The sequence below is a fragment of the Macaca nemestrina genome, chromosome 16, assembly GCF_043159975.1.
Source record: "Macaca nemestrina isolate mMacNem1 chromosome 16, mMacNem.hap1, whole genome shotgun sequence".
Lineage (NCBI taxonomy): Eukaryota > Metazoa > Chordata > Mammalia > Primates > Cercopithecidae > Macaca > Macaca nemestrina.
The window spans coordinates 3437003-3464098 of NC_092140.1; the positions used below are offsets into that span (position 1 = coordinate 3437003).

The 27096-nt window shown below is 48.7% G+C and overlaps 1 protein-coding gene across 2 annotated transcripts in view; it reads left to right on the forward strand.

The window, feature by feature from the left end:
• Positions 1-27096, forward strand: part of LOC105485299 (RAB20, member RAS oncogene family) — a 66130-nt gene that overhangs the window by 8312 nt on the left and 30722 nt on the right. The gene's annotated exons all lie outside the window — the stretch shown is intronic.

A 27096-nucleotide genomic window follows, 5' to 3' on the forward strand; every position in this document is an offset into this window, starting at 1 on the left:
AATTACATGGTCTTTCTACAGATCCGGGGGCTGACGCAGGCCTGCTGCTGGTTGTTGTAAATAAAGTTTTATTGGCACAGCCACATGCATATGCATACAGTTAAATGCATTGTCTATGGCTGCTTTCACCTTGTAATGGCAGAGTTGAGTCATTGCAACAGAGACCAGACAGCACTGAAAGCCAAACATATTTACTGTCTGGCCCTTTACAGGAAACATTTGCTGATCCCTGGTTTGGGTTGTGTAAAGGAGATAATGCTTCTCTAGAAGTCTGTTCCCATAGGTATAGACACTTCTAAAAAGGTTTAACATTCAGCAATTGTAGGACCCCAAGATTCAGTTCAACTCAACAAGCAGCTCTCAAGTTTCCACTGTGTGTGTGTGCTGAGCTAGAGTGGAGTGAGGGTGGATTTAAGATGAACATCAGCTCCTACTGAACGAAAGATCTTGGGAGAAATGCCAGTTAAGGTTTGTATCTGGAAGGTCAACCTGCAAAACCCCAGGTGCAGGTGGGTCCACATGGTCACCTCTACGGAGGACTCTGAACGGGTGCCTTCTGGGTGCAAGGCTTCATTTGTAGAGTTCCTCTGCTTTATTGGCCAGCAACAGTGGCCTGAATATGAATGTGGGTATTAAGATAGGGGAAAGAGAATTAATTGATTGTCTTGGCCTCAGCAGGAGTGGACAAAGCGACATTATACTCGGAGATTGCAGAGCACAGTGGCCGCTTGCGAGCAGTGTGCGCTGGGAGGCTCGGCCCACAGCCTCCTGGAGTGGCGCCTGGGAATCCCGGGGTGCCAGGGGACCTTGCGGGCTCTTCAGTGCGCTGTGGTTCAGGGGAAACTTAATGAAGGTCAACTGTGTTTGTTAACGAGCACCTGAGTCGCATTGAATGCCTTTGGGAGACACTTTCACGCTTTGTTATCTTTAAGTTCTCTGGAGAAATAGAAAATTTTATTTATTTATTTATTTATTTAAGATGGAGTCTCCGTCTTTCATCCAGGCTGGAGTGCAGGTCTCGGCTCACTGCAAGCTCCGCCTCCCGGGTTCATACCATTCTCCCGCCTCAGCATCCCGAGTAGCTGGGATTACAGGCGCCCGCCACCACGCCCGGCTAATTTTTTGTATTTTTAGTAGAGACGGGGTTTCGCTGTGTTAGCCAGGATGGTCTCGATCTCCTGACCTCGTGATCCGCCTGCCTCAGCCTCCCAAAGTGCTGGGATTACAGGCGTGAGCCACTGCGCCCGGCCCTATTTATTTATTTTTAATTTAAATTTTTTTTTTTTTTGAGACGGAGTCTCGCTCTGTTGCCCAGGCGAGAGTGCACCGGTGTGATCTCAGCTCACTGCAAGCTCCGCCTCCCAGGTTCAAGCGATTCTCCTGCCTCAGCTTCCCGAGTAGCTGGGATTATGGGCTCCCACCACCATGCCCGGCTAATTTTTGTATTTTTAGTAGAGACAGGGTTTCACCATGTTGGTCAGGCTAGTCTTGAACTCCTGACCTCAAGCAATCCACCCACCTTGGCCTCCCAAAGTGTTGGGATTACAGGTGTGAGCCACCGCGGCCATCTTATTTATTTATTATTTTGAGACAGGGTCTTCTTCTGTCACCCAGACTGGAATGCAGTGGTGTGATCTTGGCTCACTGCAGCTTTGACCTCATGGGCTCAAGCAATCCTCCCACCTCTCAGCTGGGACTATAGCACCACCACCTCTGGCTAATTTTTGTATTTTATTTTATTTTTTATTTTTGTAGAGACACGGGTCTCAGTATGTTGCCCAGGCTGGTCTTGAACTCCTGGGCTCAAGAGATCCTCCCTGCTTGGTCTCCCCAAGTGCTGAGATTACAGACATGAGCTACCATGCCTGGCTGAAAATTTATGATGCCAGATCAAAATTGCTCTTCTTTCTGTATTGAGATTTCATATAACATCCCTCTCCAAGAAAAAAATTTTGTACAAACATACACACATGTACACACACACACACACACACACACACACACACACGCCTAAACAGCTGTTGATTCTTAGGATAATGGATTCATCACTGCAATGACAGAGTTCCGTGGTCCAGCTGGCTGCGAACGCTGGCCCAGGCAGGTTCCAGCTTCGTTTCAACCCTGGCTTCCCTGGTGCTGTCTCCTCTGTACCTCACTGAGGGGTCTTTCTGCCAGGCCTCCTGGATCTGGTCAGCTTCCCTGCCCAGAGCCCCTCCAGCACTCCCCAGCTTATCACTCCTCTTGTCTGGCTGCTGGCACCTGAGCCCTGATGCAAGATTTGTAGTTCGTCCTGTGTGCTCTTTTCTCTGTTCTCACAGGGGCTTACAGCGTTTCTGTCTCCGGGACTGTCCCCGCTCCTAGCAATTCCCAGCTTGAATTTTATCCCATCTTTCAGTGAAGTATTTCTTGGTCTTTGTAGCAGAGGGAAGAATTCCTCCTTTCACCAAACTGCTACAAAGTGACCTTGCACCCATAGTACATACTGCTGGTTGTCTGTTTTTCTGATCTCTTTTTCTTTCCTTGGATTTATAAACTCCTTGGGTTTTACTCACTTCACGTTTTCCATAGAATGTAACATTTTGCTCTGTGATATTTTTGAAACTAAGTTTTTGCTGAAGGAAACTTTTGAAAACGGTGGGAAAAATTCAGAGAGTGACATTAGCAGTTTCATTTTCTTAGCGATGTATTGACCTTGAATGATAAAATTAGTGTGGAAATATAATTGTCCTGAGTGCTGTGACACAATAGGCCATTGTGTGCGTGGTAGGGAACTGTTGGTCCAGGGCATTAATTATATGGTATCCTAAAAAACTTCTTTAGTAGCTCTTGATTTCTTTTGAGTTCAGTATCATTACAAATCTATTGAAAAGACTAACACACCAGGACCGTGCTTCTGGGAAGATGGAAAAGATGTATTTTCCCCTACTATTCCCTCTAATTACAGCCAGAAACCTTGGATTTTATATTAAAAGCAAATGTAAGACTCTGGCAGGTGGCAAGGAGAAGGCAGATCCACTAGGGACCTCGGGAATGTGTTTCAGGAAAAACTCTAAACCCAAGTTTCTCCTTTGCTCTCAAAGCGCCACAGTAATCATTGACCAGGAAACTCCTGTGACCGAAGGTGCAGGGTTTTCCCCACACACCACGCAGTGGACACCAGCTGGGTGTCCTCCAGTTTAATTCCAACACTATCCACCTGGAGGTAGCGTCTCATACCACAGGGTGAGGGCTCAGTCCCACAAGACGGCCCCTTCCTTCCCCTCAGTCTCAATTCCAGACCTCTGGAATTTCTGATCCACCGGCTTCAGGTGAGGGTTCCCACGACCCCCTCTTTGGGTTCAATTACTTTGCTGGGAAGTGGTTGCTTATGTTTGTTTACTGGTTATTAGACAGGATATTGCAAAGGATACAAATGAACAGCCACATGAAGAGACACATGGAGCAAGGTGTGGAAGGGGTGCCACGGAGTTGGGGTCCACGGAGTTGGGGTGCCCTCGTGGCATGGGGGTGAGTTCTTCTTCACCTTCCTGTCGGCCTCCACGTGCTCGGCTTTCCGGGAGCTCCCTGAATCCTGTTTTCAGGGCCTCTTATGGAGACTTCATTGGTTGTCTGTCATTGAGGCATGGGCATCATGTCAAAATGTGATTGGAAAGGCCGGGTGTGGTGGCTCAGGCCTGTCATCCCAGCAGCTTGGGAGGCTGAGGAGGGTAGATCACTTGAGGTCAGGAGTTCGAGACCAGCCTGGCCAACATGGCGAGACTCTGTCTCTACTAAAAATACAAAAATTAGCTGCGCATGGTGGCGCACGCCTGTAGTCCTAGCTACTCAGGAGGCTGAGGCGAGAGGGTTGTTTGAACCCAGGAGGCAGAGATAGCAGAGGTAGTAGTGAGCTGAGATTGTGCCACTGCACTCCAGCCTGGGCAGCAGAGCAAGACTCCATCTCAATTAAAAAAATTAAATTAAAAAATGAATTTAAAAAAGCGTGACTGGATAAAAAGGGTGCAATCTAAGCCCAGCAAGGCCTGTCTGTTTAGGTTCCTCAAGGCTCTCTGCAGCATTCCTTCCTCTAGGGTATGGGGCAGGCCCTCTCTGGAGGGAGGGTCTAATGACCCCCTGTCAGATTAGAGTCCTGCCTGGGCCAGGTGAAAGGAGGGCAGGGGAAGGTCAGAGAGAAAGATTTTGTTCCTGAGGCCTAAGGCACCCAACATTATAACAAAAGACCGTAACAGTGGCTGTAAGAATCCTGAGCTAGGTGAGTTCCCTGGATTCCAGATTCGGGGCTGAAGAAGCTAGAAATTCAGAAATGCCAAAGGGCACAGGCAAAATGAATCTGCATTCAGGAATTCAGCTTTTGTCTGAAATATTCCTTCCTGTTTAACCCAAGCTGATACAAATCAACACACTTAACTTTTAGTAACTTATATTCTAACACAGACCAAGCTAAGCTTGTAGTTGCAAGCAAAGCATGTCGTAAATGTCAGGCCTCTGAGCCCAAGCCAAGCCATTGCATCCCCTGTGACTTGCACGTATACGCCCAGATGGCCTGAAGTAACTGAAGAATCACAAAAGAAGTGAAAATGCCCTGCCTCCCTAACCCATGACATTCCACCACAAAAGAAGTGAAAATGGCCGGTCCTTGCCTTAAGTGATGACATTATCTTGTGAAAGTCCTTTTCCTGGCTCATCCTGGCTCAAAAAGCTCCCCCACTGAGCACCTTGTGACTCCCACTCCTGCCCGCCAGAGAACAACCCCCCTTTGACTGTAATTTTCCTTTACCTACCCAAATCCTATAAAACGGCCCCACCCTTATCTCCCTGCACTGACTCTCTTTTCAGACTCAGCCCGCCTGCGCCCAGGTGATTAAAAAGCTGTCTTGCCCTGTAATCCCAGCACTTCAGGAGGCCGAGACGGGCGGATCACGAGGTCAGGAGATCAAGACCATCCTGGCTAACACGATGAAACCCTGTCTCTACTCAAAAATACAAAAAACTAGCAGGGTGAGGTGGCGGGCGCCTGTAGTCCCAACTACTTGGGAGGCTGAGGCAGGAGAATGGCATAAACCCGGGAGGCGGAGCTTGCAGTGAGCTGAGATCCGGCCACTGCACTCCAGCCTGGGTGACAGAGCGAGACTCCGTCTCAAAAAAAAAAAAAAAAAAAAAGCTGTCTTGCTCACACAAAGCCTGTTTGGTGGTCTCTTCACACGGACGCGCATGACAGTAAATATTTGCTGATTTGTTTTGTGGACTCACAAGATGCTGATGGCAACGGATGTCTTTCCTCCCTCTGGCCTGGCCGCCGTCCACACACTGGTCTGAAGCCTCAGCTACCTAGTGCTAGGGTTCTGCAAGGAAGTCAGGGCAGTGTCCTGTGAAAAACTGGCCTGGAAGGTTTTGAATCATCACACACATGTTCAGGCCTCTGGGTTCTGTAGGGACCCAGCCCTTACCTTGCTGGGGCCCCTGGGCTGTGAGAGTAACAGGCATTTATCGTGCTTCTGGGTGCCAGACATCACACTCAGTGCCTTCTGGCATCGTCTGTTGTTCCGGCATCCACTTTGTGTGCTTGGTGTTATCCTCACCTCTCGGTGCACATGAGGAAGCTGAGGCCCAGCGAGCCTAGGGAGCTTGCCCCAGTTGCACTCCAGGTTGGGGAGTGCAGATTTGAGGTGGGTTTTTGTCAAAGTCCGCCCTTCCTGGCACTGAGCTGGTTAAGAGGCTGCGATGGAGCCAGGACCCCTCACATTGGAGCAGTGCACACAGACACACCCCGCATAAAACAGGAACAGAACAGACCTAACCAAGAAATCAGGTGTGCCCACCGTGCTCCCCTGGTGCCTTCATGAGGATGGAGGCGGGTGAGACTGAATTGCGGACATTTCTAGAATGACAGGAGTTTTTTGCGGTTTTTTTGTTTTTGTTTTTGTGTTTTTTTGAGACAGAGTTTCATTCTGTTGCCTAGGCTGGAGTACAGTGGTGTGATCTCAGCTCACTGCAACCTCCACCTCCCAGCTTCAAGCAATTCTCCTGCCTCAGCCTCCCGAGTAGCTGGGACTACAGGTGTGCACCACCACACCCGGCTAATTTTTGTATTTTTTGTAGAGATGGAGTTTCACCATGTTGGCCAGGCTGGTCTTGAACTCCTGACCTCAAGTGATCTGCCCACCTGGGCCTCCCAAAGTGCTGGAATGACAGGTGCGAGCCACCGTACCCAGCCGAATCATGGTGTTTTCTAATCTATCATTCTGCCTTGCATTATTTAAAATTAAAAAAAAAAAATTGTTGGATCAAAAAGATGTAGCATTCTAACTGAAGTTGCCTTGAGGATACAGCGTCTTTTATTTTTGTACTCTGTTGACCAGGTTTCCTATTTATATTTTGAAAGTTCTTAATTTTATTACTAAGAGCCTTCACGGGCATAAAGAGTTGCTCTGGTGGTAGATACACAGTTATAGAATACCTGCTACAGGAAACTGTTTTTGCTCCAGGTTATATCTGAAATGCTTACCTATATTTGAAAGTAAGTGTTTAGATACAAAGAATAAATGGGACGGCCTATTTGCAATATTGTTGTGTGGGCTGATTAGCCAGCATTAGCCTGTGGGGTCACGCAGTCTTCCCAAGACTGAGGTTCCAGTCTGCAGACTTTGGCCTTATATTATAGCTTTGGCCTTAAATTATAGCCGATGCTTCCACAACACTTAGTATGTGCCAGAGGCTATGCAAAACGCTTCCCCATTTTAGCTCCTTTAATCCTCTCTGGGACTGTAGTAGGTAGCAAGGTTTTTCTCCAGGAAGTGGTGGAATGGGATCTGATCTGGGCAGACCTGCCCGAGGGCTTATGTACTTAATCTCACCACGCCTGCTGTGTCCTTCATAGAAGTGACTTCTGTCCTAAAGTGAGAGTGAAACCGGAAAAGAATTGCTCCAGATATGCATTTACTCACACAATGTAATAAATGTACGTCGGGCTACATTCTGTTTTGTGCATGGGGTGCCTGTGAACTAGAAAAGTCCTGCTGCACCCAACGGTGGTAAATGAAAAATAGTTTCAACCTGTGGCCTGTCTCATCACTAACAAGATCAATGTATTAAGATTCCTGTTAACACTTTCCCCAGGTGGAATTACATGCACTTCATTCACGTAGGAAGCTTGCTGCACCTCGTGTCTGAGATGCGCTTTCTCATTTATGCAGAGCCAGCTGGTTCAGTGTGTTCGAGGCAGGGGTCCGTTCCCTTCCCTGACCTTGGCTGCTCTAGCTCAGGACAGTCTGGTTAGAGGAGGCGCCGTGTAGACCGCTGTGATTTGGCACAGCAGTCAGCTTCCTGGCCTTGACTGGTGGCATTCCAGGTTTCTGACATATGAGTCCTTGAGAAGGAAGAACACTTTCTATTGTTTGTGGTACAGAAGTTCAGCTTGGCCGGGCGTGATGACTCACGCCTGGAATCCCAGCGCTGGGGGAGACTCAGACGGGAGGATCCCTTGAGGCCAGATGATAGATACCAGCCAAGGCAACATAGCGAGACCCTGTCCCTACTAAAAATTGAAAAAAAATTGCCAGGCATGGTGGTGCACGCCTGTATGTTCAGCTACTGGGGAGACTGAGGTGGGAGGATCACTTGAATCTGGGAGTTTGAAACTGCACCACTGCACTCCAGCCTGGGCAACAGAGTGAGACCCTGTCTCAAAAACAAATAGACAGACAAACAACCCAAAGAACAAAAAACAGAAGTTCAGCTTGTACTGTTCACAAATGCTCCAGGTCGGTTAAGATTTGTGAGCCTGTGTGTCACCCAATGCCATGCCATGACACACGCTTAGTGGCCCTGTCACACAGACCAAGGGTGGCCTGCAGAGCTGCTGAGTGCATCAATAAAAAATGAGGCATATCTACTTAGAAATGGAAGACTCGTGTAACCGTGCTTCCCTGTGGGTTGGAACTGCCTTTCGGGACGCTACCATGTCATGGCATAACTTGAAATGGCTTACGTTGCCCAGATAGATGAATTCAGGGGTCGTACCTTTCCCTCACAGCTGTATTTGGCATCAGCAGGTTTTCCTTTTAGATGAATCAGTTGGAGCACTTGTAGAAAACATGATGAAGATATGATCCTGTCTCTGAGTCTCAGTGATCTCGTCTTAAAACTGCAGTAGTAAACTTTATTTCCAGGGACAGCTTAAATAAGATGACAGATGTACAGGGGCCTAGCATGGTTCTCGGCTCTCAGTAATACAATGTCATCTTCTTTCTCCTGGCACATCGTAGGTTCCCTTAACCTTTGTAAAGGGTGATAAGGATTAAATGGCTGAGGCTTTTTTTTTTTTTGGTGCCTGTCTCATGGGGTTTCTCTGCTATGTGAAGGAATCACTTTCAGAATTATGGATTGGAACGGCTCTGGTTGGACATTGACGTTTCGTCTGCCTTACTGTATGCTTGGTCCTGGTTTCCGAGTGAAGACTACGGGATCCACGCTGTTTCTGTGGAGTCAGATCATGAAACAGGAATGTAGAGCTCAGAAGTAAATGCAACATTTTTCCCCACGTCAAGGCTCTGTAGTGATTAATTGCTTAATAATAGAGAATGAAGGACTGTAAAGAGGTCCTTAACATTACAGGGCGTATTTTATAGACTCCTATTGTGTCCTCTTTATATGTTGCTTTGTATTTCCTTCTTTTTGAGGGGGAGTGCAGGAATTTTATCCTCTTCCCGAGGCGGCACTGATGCACTTCTCTGGACTTGTCCAAGCTCCGGGGGGCCCATGTGTCCACCTCAGTCACCACCTCAGCACAAGGAACTTCAAGCTCCTTCTAGTTTTAATATCCTGATGTGTGTAGAGTGAACACTCAGTGAGTGTGAACTTGCTCATTCGTTTATTCAGCACTTTTTGGAGGACTGCCCATAAATCAGACGCTCTGCTAAGCGTGGGCAAGTGGCAGCAGATAGAATACACAGCCCAGTTGGGGAGACGGACCACAGACAAAGAGCATTCGCAATACAATTTCCAACACGGGCTGTGACGAAGAGTAGGGGGTGCTAGGATGGGCACTAATTTGGGAGATCTAATTTATTTAATAATTTTTAAATTTTTGTGAGTACATAGTAGGTGTATATATTTATGGGGTACATGAGATGTGTTGATATAGGCATGCAATGCATGATAACTGTGTTGTGGAAAATGGGGTATCCATCCCTCAAACATTTATCCCTTGTGTTACAAACAACCCAGTTACACTCCTAGGTATTTTTTAATGGAAACTGTGTTAGTCCGTTTTCATGCTGCTGATAAAGACATACCTAAGACTGGGAAGAAAAAGAGGTTTAATTGGACTTACAGTTCCACATGGCTGGGGAGGCCTCAGAATCATGGCGGGAGGCAAAAGGCACTTCTTACATGGTGGCGGCAAGAGAAAATGAGGAAGAGGCAAAAGCAGAAACCCCTGATAAAACCATCAGATCTCATGAGACGTATTCACTACCACAAGAGTAGTGTGGAAAAGACTATGCCCCCATGATTCAGTTGCCTCCCCCTGGGTCCCTCCCACAACATGTGGGAATTCTGGGAGATACAATTCAAGTTGAGATTTGAATGGAGACACAGCCAAACCATATCTAAGACCTACTTGAGATTTGAGGGTGTGTGGTGCGTCACTTTCCCTCAGTGAGGCGCTTTGCCTGTGTTTCCACTCTCACTGTGGCACTCCTCTCTGGTTCTGCATGTGTCTTCCTAGATGTCACCCTCCACAGGCTCTGGTATTCCTGTTTGTCTATGCCACACGTCTCCATGCCTTCTTGACTTCTTTGAGCTGGTTATGACCTAGGCCTGGCTCCTGCATTGAATGAGTTAAATGAGATCTTTAATGTGTCTTTATTTTTACATCTGTATTAGAGTCATGATTTTGCCCTTTTTGGAAAATTATTTTTTAACATGTGTTAGCGTAGACTTGCTTTAAAATCCCACTCATAGATTCAATGCAATCACTATCATCATTCCAATGGCATTTTTTACAGAAATGGGAAAAAAATTCTAAAATTTATGTGAAACACAAAAGACCCAAAATAGCCAGCAAAATTCTTGCTCAATTTTGAGCAATAATAAAGCTGGCAGCATCACACTGCCTGACTTCAAAATATGCTACAAAGCTATAGTAATCAAAACAGCATGACCTCAGCATGAAAACAGACACATTGACCAATGGAACAGGGTAGAGTGCCCAGAAACAAATCCACATGTTTACTGTCAGTTGATCTTTGACAAAGATGCCAAGAACCTTTGGGGAAAGGACAGCCTCTTCAATAAATGGTACCAGGGAAACTGGATATCCATATGCACAACGAAACCAGACCCTTGTCTTACACCATATACAAAAATCAGGCTGGGTGCCTGTAATCCCAGCACTTTGGGAGGCTGAGGCAGGTGGATCACTTGAGGTCAGGAGTTTGAGACCAGCCTGGCCAACATGGTGAAACCGCATCTCTACTAAAAATTAAGAAATTGGCCTGGTGTGGTGGCAGGTGCCTGTAATAGTAGTTACTTAGGAGGCCAAGGCAGGAGAATCACTTGAACCTGGGAGGCGGAGGTTGCAGTGAGCCGAGGTCGCACCACTGTACTCCAGCCTGGGTGACAGAGTAAGGCTCCATCTCAAAAAAAAAAAAAAAAAAATCAACCCACGTTTGATTAAAGATTAAAGCATAAGACCTGAAACTATAAAACTATTAGAAGAAAACATAAGAAAAAAGCTTTGCAGTATTGGAGTATTGGTCTGGCTAATGATCCTTTTTTATGTGACTCCAGAAAGTACAGAGAACAAAAGCAAAAATAGACAAATGGGATTGCATCAAACCAAAAAGCTTCTGCAGAACAGAAGAAACAATCAACAGAATAAAGAGAGAACATCCAGAATGGGAGGAGATATTTGGAAAGCATATAGCTGATAAGGGATTAATATCCAAAATATATAAGGAACTCAAACAACCGAGTAACAAGAAAACAACCAGATTAAACAACGAGCAAAGGGCCAGGCGCCGTGGCTCACACCTGTAATCCCAGCACTTTGGGAGGCTGAGGTGTCAGAGGATCACTTGAGGCCAGGAGTTCAAGAACAGACTGGGCAACATAGCAAGACCCTGTCTCTACAAAAAAATAAGAAAAAATAGCCAGGTGAGGTGGTGCACGCCTGTAGTCCCACCTACTTGAGAGGCTGAGGCAGGAGGATCGCTCGAGCCCAGGAGTTTGAGGTTACAGTGAGCCGAGATCACACTACCGCACTCCAGCCTGGGTGACAGAGTGAGACTTTGTCTCTAAAATAAAAATTTTTAAAAAGTAAAATGAGTAAAGGTCCTGAACTAAATAGACATTTCTCAAAAGAAGACATACAAATGGACAACAGGTATAGGAAAAACATGTTCAATATGACTAATCACAGAGAAAGCCAGGTTAGAAGTACAATGAGCTGTCAGGTCACATCTGTTAGAATAGCTGTCATCAGAAAGGCAAAGGGTAAGTGCTAGTGAGGATGTGGAGAAAAGAGAACCCCGCACGCTGCTGGTGGGAACGTGAATGGGTATGGCATGGTGGAAGACATGATGGTTCCTCAAAAAATTAAAACTAGAACTAACAAACGATCCAGCAGTCCTACTGCTGGGTATCTATCTAGAAGAAAGGAAATCAGTATTTCTCAGAGACATGTGCACTCCCGTGTTCACAGTAGCCAAGATACAGAATCAGCCTAAGCTTCCACTGATGTGCACGGATCAAGAAAATGTGGTAAATATACACCGTGCAGTACTATTCAAGCTTAAAAAGGGGGGAAATCCTGTGGTTTGTGAACCTGGAGGACATCATGTAAGTGAAATAAGCCAGATACAGAAAGATGAATACCACGTGGTCTCACTGATGCCTGGCATCTGAACAAGTTGAACTCACTGAGGCAGAGTGGAATGGTGGTTACAAGAGGCTGGCAGGTGGGTGGGGAAAGGGAATTGGGGAGCTTTTAATCAAAGGCTACAGAGATTCAGTTCTGCTGGCTGAATCAGTTCTTCAGGTCTAACACAGAGCCCCAGGCAGGTGACTGTAGTTAACAGTACCATGTCATAGGCTTGAAACTGGCTGAGAGTGTGGAGTTGAAATGTTCTCACTGGACACCCATGGTAACTATGTGCAGTGATAGATGTGTTAATTAGCTTAATGGGGTAATCATTTCATAATACATCAAAATATGTTGTACATCTTAAATATGTACCAATTTTGCTTGTCATTTATACCCCAGTAAAGCTGAGAAGAAAATACAGCAAGTGTTCTGATTAAAAACAACAACAACAACAACAACAAAAAACCAACAAACACCCTTATTATTTGGCAGTTCCTTCCCCAGGCTGATTGCACCCTGTTCCTGTTGGTGGTGATCACTGGTTACTGTCTCTGTGGGTGAGCATCTGGGGTCTCTCATTCCAGATGTGTAAAATGTGGACACAGATAGTGGGGAGAAAGAAATGCAACTGTGAGTACGTGTATGTGTGCATGGCATGTACGTGCATGTGTGTGAGTGTGTGTGTGTCTTGACACTCTGCCTGACCCATGAAGTAAACTTGCAGTCAGCTCTTAGGGAAGTCTGTGGAAGGAACACTGACTTGGTTAAAGGAATCAGATCCAGTTGATTCAGGGACACTGAGGAAGCTGAGCCCCAGGCAGGCGAAGGGCTCTGGCCCAGATAATTCCACTTATACCAAGATTAGGGCAGGCAGTTCCCTGCTAACCTGGCTGCTTGTCCTGGAAAATGAGAAGTCAGAAGGAATGGAGGAAGTTTTAAATACTTTCCAAGTTGACATTGTCACTGGAACTCTTCTGGTGAATCTTGTGTGAATGAGAAGGTAAGAACGAGGTGAGCTTTCAGTGTGGCAGTTGCATTGCTATTGTGCCTGGGCTGATAACAATGTCTGGATTGTTTGAAGACGCTTTGTTCCCATTTGCTAAAGCTGTTGCCCTATTGTTTACTTAGCCAGGCACTTTTCTACAGCGGTTGCAAAAGCACATTCTAAACCTAATTAATTCCAAATCTGATTAACTCTGGCCCTACCCTGTGCCACAGCCCCAGGCGGAAGGGATGTTCCTAAGGCCTGGGGTCAGCTTTCACTGCTTGAGGAATCTGTTGCTGTGCTGTGACCTGCTGTGACCTGTGACGGTGACCAGGTGGACAGTATCAGAGGAAGGCAGGAGAGTGGTGAGGTGTGAGAAGATCAACTGTCAGGTTTTTTTCTTTTTTATTATTTTTTTTTTGAGACGGAGTCTCGCTCTGTCGCCCAGGCTGGAGTGCAGTGGCCGGATCTCAGCTCACTGCAAGCTCCGCCTCCCGGGTTCGGGCCATTCTCCTGCCTCAGCCTCCCGAGTAGCTGGGACTACAGGCGCCGCCACCTCGCCCGGCTAGTTTTTTGTATTTTTAGTAGAGACGGGGTTTCACCGTGTTAGCCAGGATGGTCTCGATCTCCTGACCTCGCGATCCGCCCGTCTCGGCCTCCCAAAGTGCTGGGATTACAGGCTTGAGCCACCGCGCCCGGCCTACTGTCAGGTTTTATTTAGAGTGAGGAGGGTGGTCGACTCTCACCTTGGGTTGATGAGAGGCTGAAGCGTGGCTGTCTCCTCCTCTGCAACGTCCTCAGGCTGGCAGCAGCAGAACCCAGGACCCAACCAGGCCTCCTGAGCCAGATTCTGCACTTTAACCCGATGGCCAGGTGACTCCCATTCCAGGGGTGTAGGCAGCTGCGCAGGGCTTGCTGCAGCCCAGCAGAGACGAGCCCCGTGAGGGTTGGGCAGCGGAGAGCATGCTGTTCCAGCTCCTCGCCTTCTTCGTAGACACTATTTTGCATGAGAGAGAGAGATACGTACATATTCCATATATAATGTGGAGGTTTTTATTGTGGTGTAATATACATAACAAAATGTACCATTTTAACTTTTTTTTTTTTTTTTGAGACGGAGTTTCACTCTTGTTGCCCAGGCTGGAATGCAATGGTGCGATCTCAGCTCACTGCAACCTCCGCCTCCTGGGTTCAAGAGATTCTCTTGCCTCAACCTCCCGAGTAGCTGGGATTAGAGGCACCCACCACTCCGCCTGGCTAATTTTGTATTTTTAGTAGAGACAGGGTTTCACCATGTCGGCCAGGCTGGTCTCGAACTTCTGGTCTCAGGTGATCCACCTGCCTCGGCCTCCCAAAGTGCTGGGATTACAGGCGTGAGCCACTGCACCTGGTCTCCCTGTTTAGATTTAAAAAGTTTTCTTAATATGATATTTATAATTAAGTCTTGACTTTGAAACAGGTTAGAACGTGCTTTGAAAAGAGCTGAAATAATTTTAGTTTTACTTTATTTGGAGATGTTAGCAAATACCTGCACGTTTGATAATCTCATTCTAAAAATTCATTGTTACAGGATAACAGAGTATCTATTGAAAGTAAAGGAGATTGGATTAGATATGCTGGCATGTGCCAGTGTGTGTTGTAAAGCTAAATCTGTTATATAAGTGTATTTTTTGGGACTTGCCTGTTTTTGTTAATATCGGAGTATTAAAGAACATTTCTTTGAGTAATTTGGTTTTGTCATTGAACTATTTTTAGTAAATTCATGTCTGAAGAGTGACATGATTTGAGAACTAAGCATCTTATTGCTTTACATTAGTCATTTTTCCAGAAGCCAAGTAATGAGCCACAGGATTGGAACTACTTTATCGGCAGGTAGTGATTTGAGTGGTTCATATGGCCTAGGACACTTGCTTTGTTTTTAGTTTATCCTTCAAATCATTGAGCAGAGACAACAGAAATGACACATGCAGGTTTGGGTAAAAATGCATTGATGTGGCCAGGCGCAGGTGCTTGATTGAGCCGCTCGTTACGTCTAGGACATGGTGTTGGTCCCACCCTGAGGTTGGTCTGTCCATGACGAGACATTTTCCTCCTCATGAGTTTAATGGCAGCTTCCTCTTCAAGGCGTGGACAATTGATGGCTTCTTTGGCTGGACAAATCATTCGTTTTTCTTTGATAACTTTTTCAGTCATTACCGCCTCTTCTCATATTTCTGAAGAAGGACAGTGAACTGGACAACTTCTTGTTGTGTAAATTGGGTTAGAGGGCATTGCTTATTCTTATACTAGTGGCATGCGGTTGATGTACAACAGTGAAGCCGCCAGGCGTGGTCGCTCACGCCTGTAATCCCAGCACTTTGGGAGGCCGATGTGGGAGGACTGCTTGAGTACTGGAGTTCCAGACCAGCCTGGGCAATAATAGTGAGACCCCATCTGTACCAAAAAAAGTAAAAATAAAAATTACCCAGGTGTAGTGGCGCCAGCCTGTAGTCCCAGCTACTTGGGAGTCTAAGGCAGAGGATTGAACCTGGGAGGTCACAGCGGCAATGAGCTATGACTGCACCACTGCACTCCAGCCTGGGTGACAGAGCGAGACCCTGTGTCAAAAAAAAAAAAAAAAAAAAAAGTACAAGTAAAATAAACATAAAAACAACCCCCCACCCCGAAAAAAAAAGCCATTTTAGATATTCCTGTGCATGTGATTTCTGTGAGCTGTAACTTGTTTCCGGAAGCGAGCAGTTCTGCTGATGGGCCTGGAGGTGACCCTGCCTCCTCCTCTCTGAGCTTTGGTTGTCTGAGTTCAGTGTTCTCTGGCCCATCCTCACTGACTTCTCCTTTAGTGGAGTTCACTGAAGTTCATCATCATCTTGATTTTCCCCCCGCTTTCCTCAGGGAGAGGAAGTGGGGAGGCAACGGAAGCAGAAGCTTGTCTTGGCTGCCTGACTCTCACATGGACCTTGGTGAGAGGAGACGTCATTCTTCCTGACTTTCGGTGCCTGTCTAGGGGGAGGCCATCCACCTGCCGCCCAGTCCATGCTTTAGTAGGGGTCTGAGTCACCAAGCCCCACAAAGTGGGGGGCTTCAAACAGCAGAAGCTCATCCTCTCCCCATCCTGGAGGTGGGGTCTGAACTGGCATCAGCAGGGCCGTGCGCCTCGGGAACCTCCAGGGAGAGGCTGTTCCCGCCACTCTGCAGCTCCTGACTCGTGCTGGCCGTCCTTGCCTGCGGAGCTGTGGCTCTCGTCTCTGCCTCTGTTTCCCTGTGGTCTCCTCCCTGGGGGTCAGCCTTCACATCATCTTCGCCCGTGTGTCTCTGTGTGTCTTCTCTAATAAGGACACCAGTTAGATTGGATTAAGGGTCTGCCATACTCCATGGGGTCACATTTTAGCTCATCACTTCTGCAGAGACCCTGTTTCCAAATGAGGCCACATTCACGGGCCTTCATCAGAGATGAAGACTTGAACATATATTTTTGGAACCCATAGTAATACATTTATGATTTCATTTTTAAACAAAAGTGGTGTTTCCTGCCCTCTGGCTCACCTTCAAGGAGAGAAATGAAATCCATTTCTGTGTTCAAAGGTCCTGGGCGGCTTCAAACAGGACCCGGAGCCTCGGGCACTGCTGCTGGGCCGAGAGCTCGGTGTGGTCCGTGGGCGCTTAGCAGCGCGGGTCCAGCCCCTGCGTGGAAGGCCTGGGCCCGGCGTGCGGGTGCGTGCGGTGCTTCACGGCTGCCTGTGAAAAGTTAGTCACTGCACGGGCGTTTTATGGAAGGGCCCAAGCTGTGAGGCGCTCAGAGCAGGCAGGAGGAGGAGAGGTGGAATCTAGAGAATGGGCTCTAATCCCGCCAACAGAGTCTCTGAGCCTCGACTTGCTGATCTGCGAAAATAGCAAACAGACTTCCCAGGGTGATCTGAGGATCCACGAAGACGCGACCCACGCAGTGCGTTGTATGAATTAGCCCCGTGCGTTATTTATTCATTTCTGTAACTTCACGTCTCCGTCATGCCTGTTCCGAGTAGCCCGTGAGTGTCTGCTGTGGTCCAGGAGCTGTACCTGGCGTTCGGGGTGGGTTCCAGTCGGGGGTCTCCGGCTCTGAGCAGAGTCTGCTCTGTGCTGTCCAGCATGGTAGCCACTGGCCACACGTGGCTTGGACTTAGAGATGTGGCTAGTTCTAGGTGAGATGTGTGCTTTTCACGAGGAAGAATTCTGAATTTAAATTCCTCATTACATTCTCCGTTTCCCTGCCAATAAAAGATGTTCCTGGGCTGGGCACGGTGGCTCAGGCCTGTAATCCCAGCACTTTAGAAGGGTGAAGCGGGTGGATCACTTGAGCTCAGGAGTTTGAGACCAGGCTGGGCAACTTAGTGAGACTGCATCTCTACTAAAAATTAAAAAAATTAGCCAGGTGTGGTAGTACATGCCTGTAGTCCCAGCTGCTTGGGGGGCTGAGGTGGGAGGATTGCTCGAGCCCAGGAGGATGAGGTTGCAGTGAGCCATGATTGTGCCGCTGCACTCCAGCCTGGGTGACAGAGCGAGACCCTGTCTCTATTTAAAAAAAAAAAAAAAAGATGTTGCTGGATATGTCTTCTGCTGTTCGTTTTGGAAATCACATTTTTCCGATTTTACTGTGTCGTTGTTGAACAGCTGGCAGGAGAGGACTTGTGCATTTATGGTGAGGTCCGGTTTTGTGGAGCTCACACTCTTTTTGAAACCTGCTAGGAAGTCCCCCGGGGTGCACAGTAGGGGAGGTTCCTATTGGATCAGCGTTTAGAAAGATAACTGCCCGGGCAAGGAACCCTCAATGAAGAAGTGGCCAGTTTGGGTCAAAGTGATCCTTGCAGTTTTCTGAAAAGCCCCTCTCATGCCACTTCCCCTGCCCTGGACATTTGGCTGAGGGGCAAGGCAGGCATCAGGGCGTGGTCGGCACCCTTGGCCGGCACACCCGTACATCGTGGTGGCAGCACCTCTTTGCTTGTGGGGGGCTTGGCCTTAGGAGACAGCCTGAAAAGGGGGGAGCTGCACGGGCCTCTCTGGAGAGCATCAGCTTTGCAGACAGCCTCCATCCCAGGGAAGCAGCCAGGCTTCCCCAGAGAAACAGACCCAACAGGGTGTGTGTGAACTGAGGCAAGGTTGCTGTGTCACTGTCTGGGGGCTGAATTCCTTCCTCTCTGGAAGAGCTCAGTCTTTGCTTCTCGGGCCATCAGCTGATTAGACACGGCCCACCACATCACAGAGGGCCATCTGCTTTCTCACGTCCACTGATGGAAATGCTGATCCCACCTAAAAAACACCTTCCCGGCCATGTCCAGGCTAGTGCGGGACCAAACTGCTGGGCACCGGGGCCCAAACACATACAGTTCCCCATCACGGTGGGTGGAGACTGGCAAGCCCGTTGGCTCTCTGGAGGCGCTGGTGCATGTGCGTTCTTGGGGGAGGGCCTGCCCACTGCATGGGGCCTCTGCCTGCTGGCTCTCCACTTTCCACATACTGGCGGGGACAGGTGTGTCCAACCAGGCCCTGTGCTGGCTCCAGGCAGCCCAGCTCCATTCATGCACCTGGGGACTCTCGTGGGCCCTCCTTATTGCACTAAAATCAACAAGCAGTTGAATACAGTGTTGGTTATAGTAATCAATTATTCTTTTCTAATGCTTCTGAGGGGATGGTTACTTCCATATCCCATTCTCTCTTTTTGAGGTAGGGTCTGGCTCTGCTGCCCAGGCTAGAGTGCAGTGGCACTATCACAGCTCACTGCAGCCTCAGCCTCCTGGGCTTAAGCGATCCTCCTGCCTCGGCCTCCCTGAGTAGCTGGGACTACAGGCACATACCACCATACCCAGCTAATTAAAAAAATTTTTTTGTAGAGACAGGGACTCACTGTGTCACCCAGGCTGGTCTCTAAAACTCAGGGACTCAAGGGGTCCTCCCACTTTGGCCTTCTGAAGTGCTAGGATTACAGGTATGAACCACTGTGCCTGGCCTCAACACACCATTATTTAACCAAGTTCACTATCAGATAGTTTAAAACAACAAGCCTAGAGGGAATGTAGATCATGCCTGTGGAGATGGCCCCATGACTCTAAACTTTAGCCAAAACTCATCAACTTTACAAAACAGAACTAAAATAACCTTTTGGCTTGTGTTTGTGGATGCAACCTGCAAACACGCGAAAAAAAATGTATTTTTGAACAATGTCTGATGAGAAGTACGTCACAGCTGCTCTAGGCTGTGCTGCTGCTGGTGCCATTGCTGGAGTTGCTTATTTTGCTCCCATCTCTGGTCTGAAAGGAAAAGATTCACTTTTCCTTTCCTCAGGCTGTCACATTGATGTTTTGTGAGCTCCCTGCCAGGGGGCTGTCCGATCTGGCAAGGCAGAGAACTCATCTTAAAAGTTTCTGTTCTCTGCTGGGCACAGTGGCTCATGCCTGTGACCCCAGCACTTTGGGAGGCCAAGTTGGGAATATAGCATGAGCCCAGGAGGTCAAGATTAGCCTGAGCAGCATAGTAAGTCCCCATCTCTACACAAACATAAAACAAATTAGCTGGGTGTCGTGGTATGCACCTGTGGTCCCAGCTACTGGGGAGGCTGAGGTGGGAGGAACACTTGAGCCCAGAAGATGGAGGCTGCATTGAGCCATGATTGTACCACTGCACTTCAGCCTGGGTGACAGAGCAAGACTCTGTCTCAAAAAAATAATAATTAAATAAAATAGGCCGGGCGCAGTGACTCACGCCTGTAATCCCAGCATTTTGGGAGGCCAAGGTGGGTGGATCACTTGAGGTCAGGAGTTCGAGACCAGCCTGGCCAACGTGGTGAAACCCTGTCCCTACTAATAATACAAAAATTAGCTGGGCATGGTGGTGTGTGCCTGTAATCCCAGCTACTAGGGAGGCTTAGGCAGGAGAATTGCTTGAACCCGGGAGGTGGAGTTTGCAGTGAGATTGCATCGCTGCACTCCAGCCTGGGCAACAGAGGAAGACTCTGTCTCAAAAAAAAAAAAAAAAAAAAAAAAAAAAAGTAAATAAATAAATAATAAAAGTTCTGTTGTCTCAGTGTTTGCATTTCCTGGTAGGGCTCACTTTTCAATGAATTGGAATACCAAGCTTTCTAATTCTTACATTTCAATAGCTGCCCTTTGATTTCCCACTTGCATTGGCTAAATTGCTGATTTTCACTCCTGGTGCACGTGGTACTCACCTGGGGCGCTTTTAAAGCTGATACAAATGCCAGCCCCGCTTCTGATCCTGGCAGCTGGGTCAGGGTCTGAGCATCAGCATATTTTAAGTCTCCCCACCCCATGCTTAAGATGTGAGCCAAGGGTGTCTGTGGTTTCTGATGGCTGTCTCAACCCACTCTCTTATTTACACCATTAGTAAAAGCGACACAACCCTTGGGGTAGAAGCGTGGCTGTGTTTGTCTTTGGGAAGGCTGAAGAGTGAAATGGAAAGCACTTGTGCAGTTTTCAGTTCCCCAACAGCAGATCGGGATTACTGTGGCTGCTGACTTCCCTTCCTCTTGTGCCTGAACCCTGGGCCACGTCCGCTCCGCTGATCTGGCAACATCCGGAGCACCCCCAGGACCAGAGAGAAGGTCATCATCTGAGAATAAGAAACGTAGAAGACTGGTACACTGCAAACGTGCCCAGTCGGCCCCAGGAGGTAGTGTGTAAATGGAGGGATGACGAGACCCGGGACATGGGCAGCCCTGGGATGGTGGCGTCTATCCTTAGGTTTGGGAAGAATCTCACGATTTATGGAACAAACATTTCTATTATAGGGCCTAATATGCTGGGCACAGCTCCAGGCAGTTTACCTGTGTGCAGATTCTGGTTTCTCAGCCACCCTTTGGCAGGTGCCACCCACAGTTTAGTGACGGGGAAACTGAGGTACCGCTTGTCTAAGTGACTTGCCCAAGGTCACGTGGTGCGGATTTGAATGTAGTCTGTCTCTAGAGTGGGGGCCCTTTACCGGAATGCTCTGCGGTTCCTGCGCAGTGAATTAGCCGGCACTTCCAGGATAGTTCTCTGCGTAAAATGAGGAGCTCCCGGGAAGGCGGCTGTGCTCTGCAAATGCCTGTGCTCTGTGGGATCACAGGGTGGAGGGAGGCTTTTCTCCTGCCAGGCAGCCCACCTTCCTCTGCTTCCAGGGGTGGTTAGACCAGACTCCCTGGGGTGCCTGTCGCCAGTGTGCTTGTCAGGGCTCCACCCCTCCTGTGTCCGTTGCCTACTTCCTTCTCCATCTGTGCCTCAGTTTCTCCTGTGAAACATGGGAAGGGGAAGCCTGCATGAGCATCATAAACCCTGAGGACTCACACTGTGCTGGCCATGCTTCTTCCCATCGCTGATGCAGCGCTTCCTGTCCTTGATACGGGGACGGGATCGTGGAAGTTAACAGCTCATTCCCTGCTATAACTTACCAAGTCCTGTTCTGGCTTCCATTTCTCTTGTTTAGACAGAACGTAAACCTCATAAAGTGAGTGGAATTAGCTCTTCAGGTGAACAGACACAATTGTGTTTTTAGATCTGTAAATTCCAGAAACAAACCTGGTGGGACCTGCCTCCCCAGGACCTGTGTCTGTGTAGAGGTGGGGCAAGTGGGACCTGCCTCCCCAGGGCCCTGTCTGCAGTTGGGGGCAGGGCGTCTTCAACTCTGGCCGCTCTGGACTCGCCAGTTAAAATCCTGGTCAGTTTTGCTGCGTTGCAATGGTTTGTCTAACAGTGTGGCTGATCAGACACTGGAGGCGTTATTACAGATTCAGGCTTCCCTCACCACCAGGGGTAACTGACGTCTTTGTCTGTATGTGCTGGTGACATAAAGCTTAGCAGATCACTTATGGATTTGCTACATAGACGAGTAATAATTCCTGCACAAGTCGAACCTAGAGCCCCAGGCTCCTGTCACTCACCCATCTTCCCATCTGCTTGGCCCAAAGACAGCCCAGGCTAAAAGGCGGGAGAGTCTGGCGGAAGGCTGGGCTCCCTCCTTGGGCTCAAACCCCTGCCCCCAGCCCTGATGATGTGCTGGAGCAGCAGGCCGGTGTTGGTAGTGGCCACGCAGGCTTGGCAGCCTGGCTCCGTTCACCAGACCAGGGTTGGCAGCTCACTGATCCTTGGCTGCACTGGTTGAATTTGAACCCATTTGTGATTTTTCTCTTTTGTCCTGTTTCTGGGGCAGCCTGAGGCTCTGGCATCCCCAGAATTGGATGTGAGGCGGTTTATTTCTCCAGGAAAGTCCAAGTAAACTATCAGAATTCTTAGCGCTTTGGCTTCAGGATTGGTACTGAGAGGACTCCAGTCTGGGGGAGAAGGCAAGAGAGAAAGAGATGCCTGATCCTGTTTCCAGGGAGAGGGACTTTGAAGTAGCCAGTTTAAGCCCATACTTGTAGACAGGAAATCAACACTCTGAGAGATACAGGGGCTGACATAGGTATGGGGTGGGCAGCAGGGGCTGACGGCCCAGCTCAGAGCACGTTCACAAACTACCAGAAAACGCATGAGGGTCCTTGGATTCAAATACACTGTAAATCCATCAAAGCCAAGTGCAAAAGGTCAAGTTGTAGTGACACTATCTTATCTTCATTGTCTTATGTTCACTGTCATGCCTTAAATACCAGAGCCCCTACTCAAATTCAATTAGGATTAAATTCAGAACTTCTGTTCCCCGCGGGACCGGCCCTTCTTGGTGTGGACAATGCGCTCATTGACAGCAGCCTGAATATTCCATTAGCAATCCTAAAAGCTATACATTATCTCCAAAGCAGTATTTTAGAATTTCAGATATGAAAACTGCTTGCTTGTAAATTCTTTAGCTGGGGCAACTGCATTTAATTGTTTTGCATTCATTAATGGGGAGATAACAGATTATAGAGTTCAAGCAACAGTTCTTACTTTTTTCTGGCTAGCATTTGTGATTCTTCAGTGGCCACTTCCTTTCATTACTAAGATCTTTCCTTTTGTATTATTATTTCTTTTTTTAGTTTCTTAAAGGCGAAGCAGACATTTTTATGCGGAATGAAAAACTATTTTCGGCATAGGCATCAACAGTTCTCCCTTTGGTCCTAGTGAACTATGTAACAGAGACTTGAAAAAAATTCTTCTGGGGTAGCTGGAATGTCCCTCACTCCGTGTTCCCATAGTCACACTCTTGTGAAATCTGGTAGGCAGAAGCTGATGACATTTTTAGCTCACGTAAAAACCTCGTGATGCCTGAACTGTTATCTATGGGATTAGTGTGCCTGAAACAAAAGTCTTAGTACTGTGGCAATTATGGAGAAGCATTTTTCTTTCTTTTCTGTTTTTTTTTTTTTTTTTTTTTGAGTTGGAGTTTCACTCTTGTTGTCCAGGCTGGAGTGCAGTGGCGCTATCTCAGCTCACCGCAACCTCTGCCTCCCAGGTTCAAGCAATTCTCCTGCCTCAGCCTCCCGAGTAGCTGGGATTACAGGCATGTACCACCACGCCCCGCTGATTTTGTATTTTTAGGAGAGACGGGGTTTCTCCATGTTGGTCAGGCTGGTATCAAACTCCCGATCTCAGGTGATCCACCCACCCTGGCGTCCCAAAGTGCTGGGATTACGGGCATGAGTCTCTGCCCCCGGCCTTTTTCTTCTCTTTATTATTACCATTTAAAATTTATTTTAGAGATGGGGTCTCACTCTGTTGCTCAGGCTGGAGTGCAGTGGCATGATCGTAGCTCACTGCAGCCTCAAACTCCTTGGCTTAAGTGATCTTCCCTCCTCAGCCTCCCGAGTAGCTGGGAGTACAGGCATGTGTCCCCATGCCTGGTTAATTTAAAAAAAAAAAAAAATATATATATATATATATATAAAAATAAATAAAAAAAAATATATATATATATATAGAGAGAGAGAGAGAGAGAGAAGCTGGGAGTACAGGCATGTGTCCCCATGCCTGGTTAATTAAAAAAAAAAAAGAATATATATATACCTATATATATACACACACACACACATACATATAAATTTTATATATATATATATAGAGAGAGAGAGAGAGAGAGAGAGAGAGATAAGAGCCTTGCTGTGTTGCCCAAGCTGGTCTCCAACTCCTGGCTTCAAGTAATCCTCCTGCCCTAGCCTTTTCTTTTTTAAGCTAATGCCTGCTATATTGGGGTTTAAAGGCTCTTGATCATCATTTTCTGTAGTGGGAGAATGACTGGATCTGGGGGACACTGTTTGGTTTCTGCCTGCTGGGGTCCAGGCCAGCTTGACCGGAAACGGACTGACTTCTCAGTCTGAAGCTGACCCCGGTAGGCATGCGGAAGGGAGGAATGTTGCCCTTCAGGTGCTGAATTCCAGCGCACAAGCTGCTTGCCAACAGGGTGGCTCTGTCACCCAAACCACAGCATTCCCAGGCTGGCTTTTCCCAGAAGAGGGAGGTGACCCGGCTAGCTCTGGCACTTTGACCCTCAGACTGGCAGCAGGGCACATTCTTCTGCCTCCTACCAGAGCTGGTCTGGGCTCAGCTCCCAGCTCACTTTCCCTCCCATCCCCGAAGGGCACACTGTCGGCTTTGCTGAAAGGGGAGCTGGAACCCACGCTCGGGGCCTGGGAGACCACAGTGGTCAGTAGTCAGGTCCGTCTGGCTCTTCTCGCAGGACATGAGTGTGTGTCTCTGTGGGATCCTCTCCCCAGGGTTGCCCAAAGGGTGACCAGCCTGCCTCAAAATTCAGGCAGCATCGCCTAGCAAGGTTTGAGGACTTGGTGTCATCAGAATGTGGCCATTTCAGGAGACTGGGGATGGAAATGGGATGAAATTGGGTTGTGTTTCTTGGCCATTTGGCTCTGAGCGGTGGTTTATTGGCAAAGGACAGTCTGCCTTAGGGAGCCACATATGTGTCGGTGTTGTGCGTTCAGTCCATGCTCCGAAGCCCCACAGACCAAGCGTCCTTAACTTCATTTGTGTCAAGATCCCCTTGGCCCCTGAGGCATATGAGCCAAGGACCCCTTCTCAGAACGCTGTGCCCAAGTACGTGTAGCCACATACAAAGGTAACCAGCTGTCCTTAAGTACAGCCATCCAGAGCCTTTTAAAATTACGATTGGTATGTGGTCCATGGTCCACATATTAATGAATGAAGGCGTGGCAGGCCTGAAGGGTCGTCGGCATCGCACTGGAGTGTCTGAGGCGGCTGGCATGCGGATGGAGGCACCTGCTGGCCTTGTTGGTGATGAGTGCCCCTTACCGCCATTTCTGCAGTTTGCTGCCAATATTTATAGTGGAAGGAAGTGGTAAATTTCAGGTAGAGCGTGGTGAAAACAAAGATGACATTTTCTCCCACATTCAAGGTCATGGACCCTATGAATTTGGTTTATGACCCCAGTGGTTAAGAGCCCTTGCTACTGGTCGATGCTGTCCACACACTCAGGGGAAGTTGCCCTCAGAGTGACATGGGACTTCTATAATTTAGAAGCTGCCGATGATGGGCCAGTGTTGCATTTTGGTTTGCCTAAATGTGATCTTTAGAACATTTTGAATTAGTTTTGAATGCTTAAAACTTGGGAGATTAAAATCCACATTGTTAGCTTCTTTTTAAAAAATCAAAATCAGGCTTACTTTTCCCAGGGAAGGGATTGGAATGGGGCCTGGACACTCCCTGGGTGCCACCTCTCTCTGCGCCAGCGCCCCAGCAGCCTCATCCTTGTTCAGAGGCACTTGACCTTGCGTTCTGAGCTTGAGAGTGGAGGCCAGTGCTGTTGTCAGTCGTTCCCAGCTCTCCCTCCTCTTGGTCTAAGGGCATGGCCCGGGAGGCCACACATGCCCCGGGGAGGAGGGGAGGAGCTGGCCTGCAGCTTCCAGGGCTGTCTGCAGAGGCTCCTTGGGATGGCGTCTGAGCACAGGTCTCAGTCTCATTCCTCTTCGAAAGCCTGCCCCTGGCAGGTGTGGTGGGGAGCAGGTGCTTTGTGGTTGGAAGATCTCACTTAGGGTTTGCTCGTTGGTGATTGAAACAGATTCATCACCAGGAGCGCCTGTGAAGCCCCTTCCTGCCAGCCGGGAGGGCCCATGCCACACACAGCCTGCTCGGTCGGTCCGCGAGAGGCAGGTGGGGGCCATAGTGCATGCTGCCGCCTCTCCCACAGCTGCTTCCTGAGAGCTCATCGCCCCATCGCGGCAGATGTGCCCAACGATGAAAAGCATGCCGAGGCCTGGAGGACATACCAGCAGGCGTGCTCGGCTGGGCCCTCCCTGCTGGGGACTGTCACCTGCTGTGTGCACTGCACCTGTCCCAGGAACACCTCCCCTTGTGGGAGTCTGTCCTCCAAATCTGAGTATGCAGAAAGCTTGTGCTACAGGCGGGAGTGTAGAATTCTGCCAGAAAGTTCCTGGGTAGCCCTTGAGTGGACTGGCAGGGAGCTGCCTGCCGGTGGGGAGGTGAGCAGGCCCCCTTGGGGATCTGTGCACTGCTGGTGGGATAGAAAGGTGGCCCTGGGGCAGATGTCGGGAACAGGACACCATGGATGTGCAGGTGTTACCTGTGGGGAGTGTATTCTGACCCGGGTTGGTTTGGTTAGATGATTGCATTGTAAAAGTACACAGAGACCAGGACCTTTTAATCTCCCTTTTTAGCCATCAATTTGGGGGCCTCTGCATTTATATACAGGGTGCTGGCGGGTGTTCCAGTGCCCTGGCCCAGCCTCCCTCGAGCGCTGCTGTGCCTGACTCCCCCACACTTCAGTCTCCTCGTGGAAGGCGTGTGTGCCCTCACCGACCTTGTGAGGCCGAAGTGCTGGGGGCACGGGGAGAGCGGAGGCCCACGCTCCAGGCACTGCAGGGTGTGTGCCAGCTGGTCCTGTTCCCTGCCAGACCCAGCGACAGACAGCACCTTGTCAGCAGCCAATGTGTTGGCGTTGAGCCGTGTCCCGAGGGTTTGATCTCGACCTGGAAATGTTTTGGGAGCAGGCTCCCAACTTGCCTGCAATTGCGCGCACCTCTGTCTGTTTTAAAGCCTGGAGGGCAGGTGGGGCTGCGGCACCCGCAAGAAGTGCAAACGCTGAGGCCTGGCTCCTCAGGGATTCAGATTCCAGTGAGGGAGAGAAGAGGTCCACTGTGTCCTAAAAATACTGTGAACACTGCAAGGTGCCGTGTGACTCTGGCAGGTAAGTGCAGGTGTGGTTTACAACCCCTGTTGCGAACTCAGAAGCTCTCCCCGCAGCGCCTCCTGGGCAGGGCAGCACGGGGCAGCTGGGAGCACCCACGGGCTGTAGGAGGAGGAGGGTGAAGGGACATGAG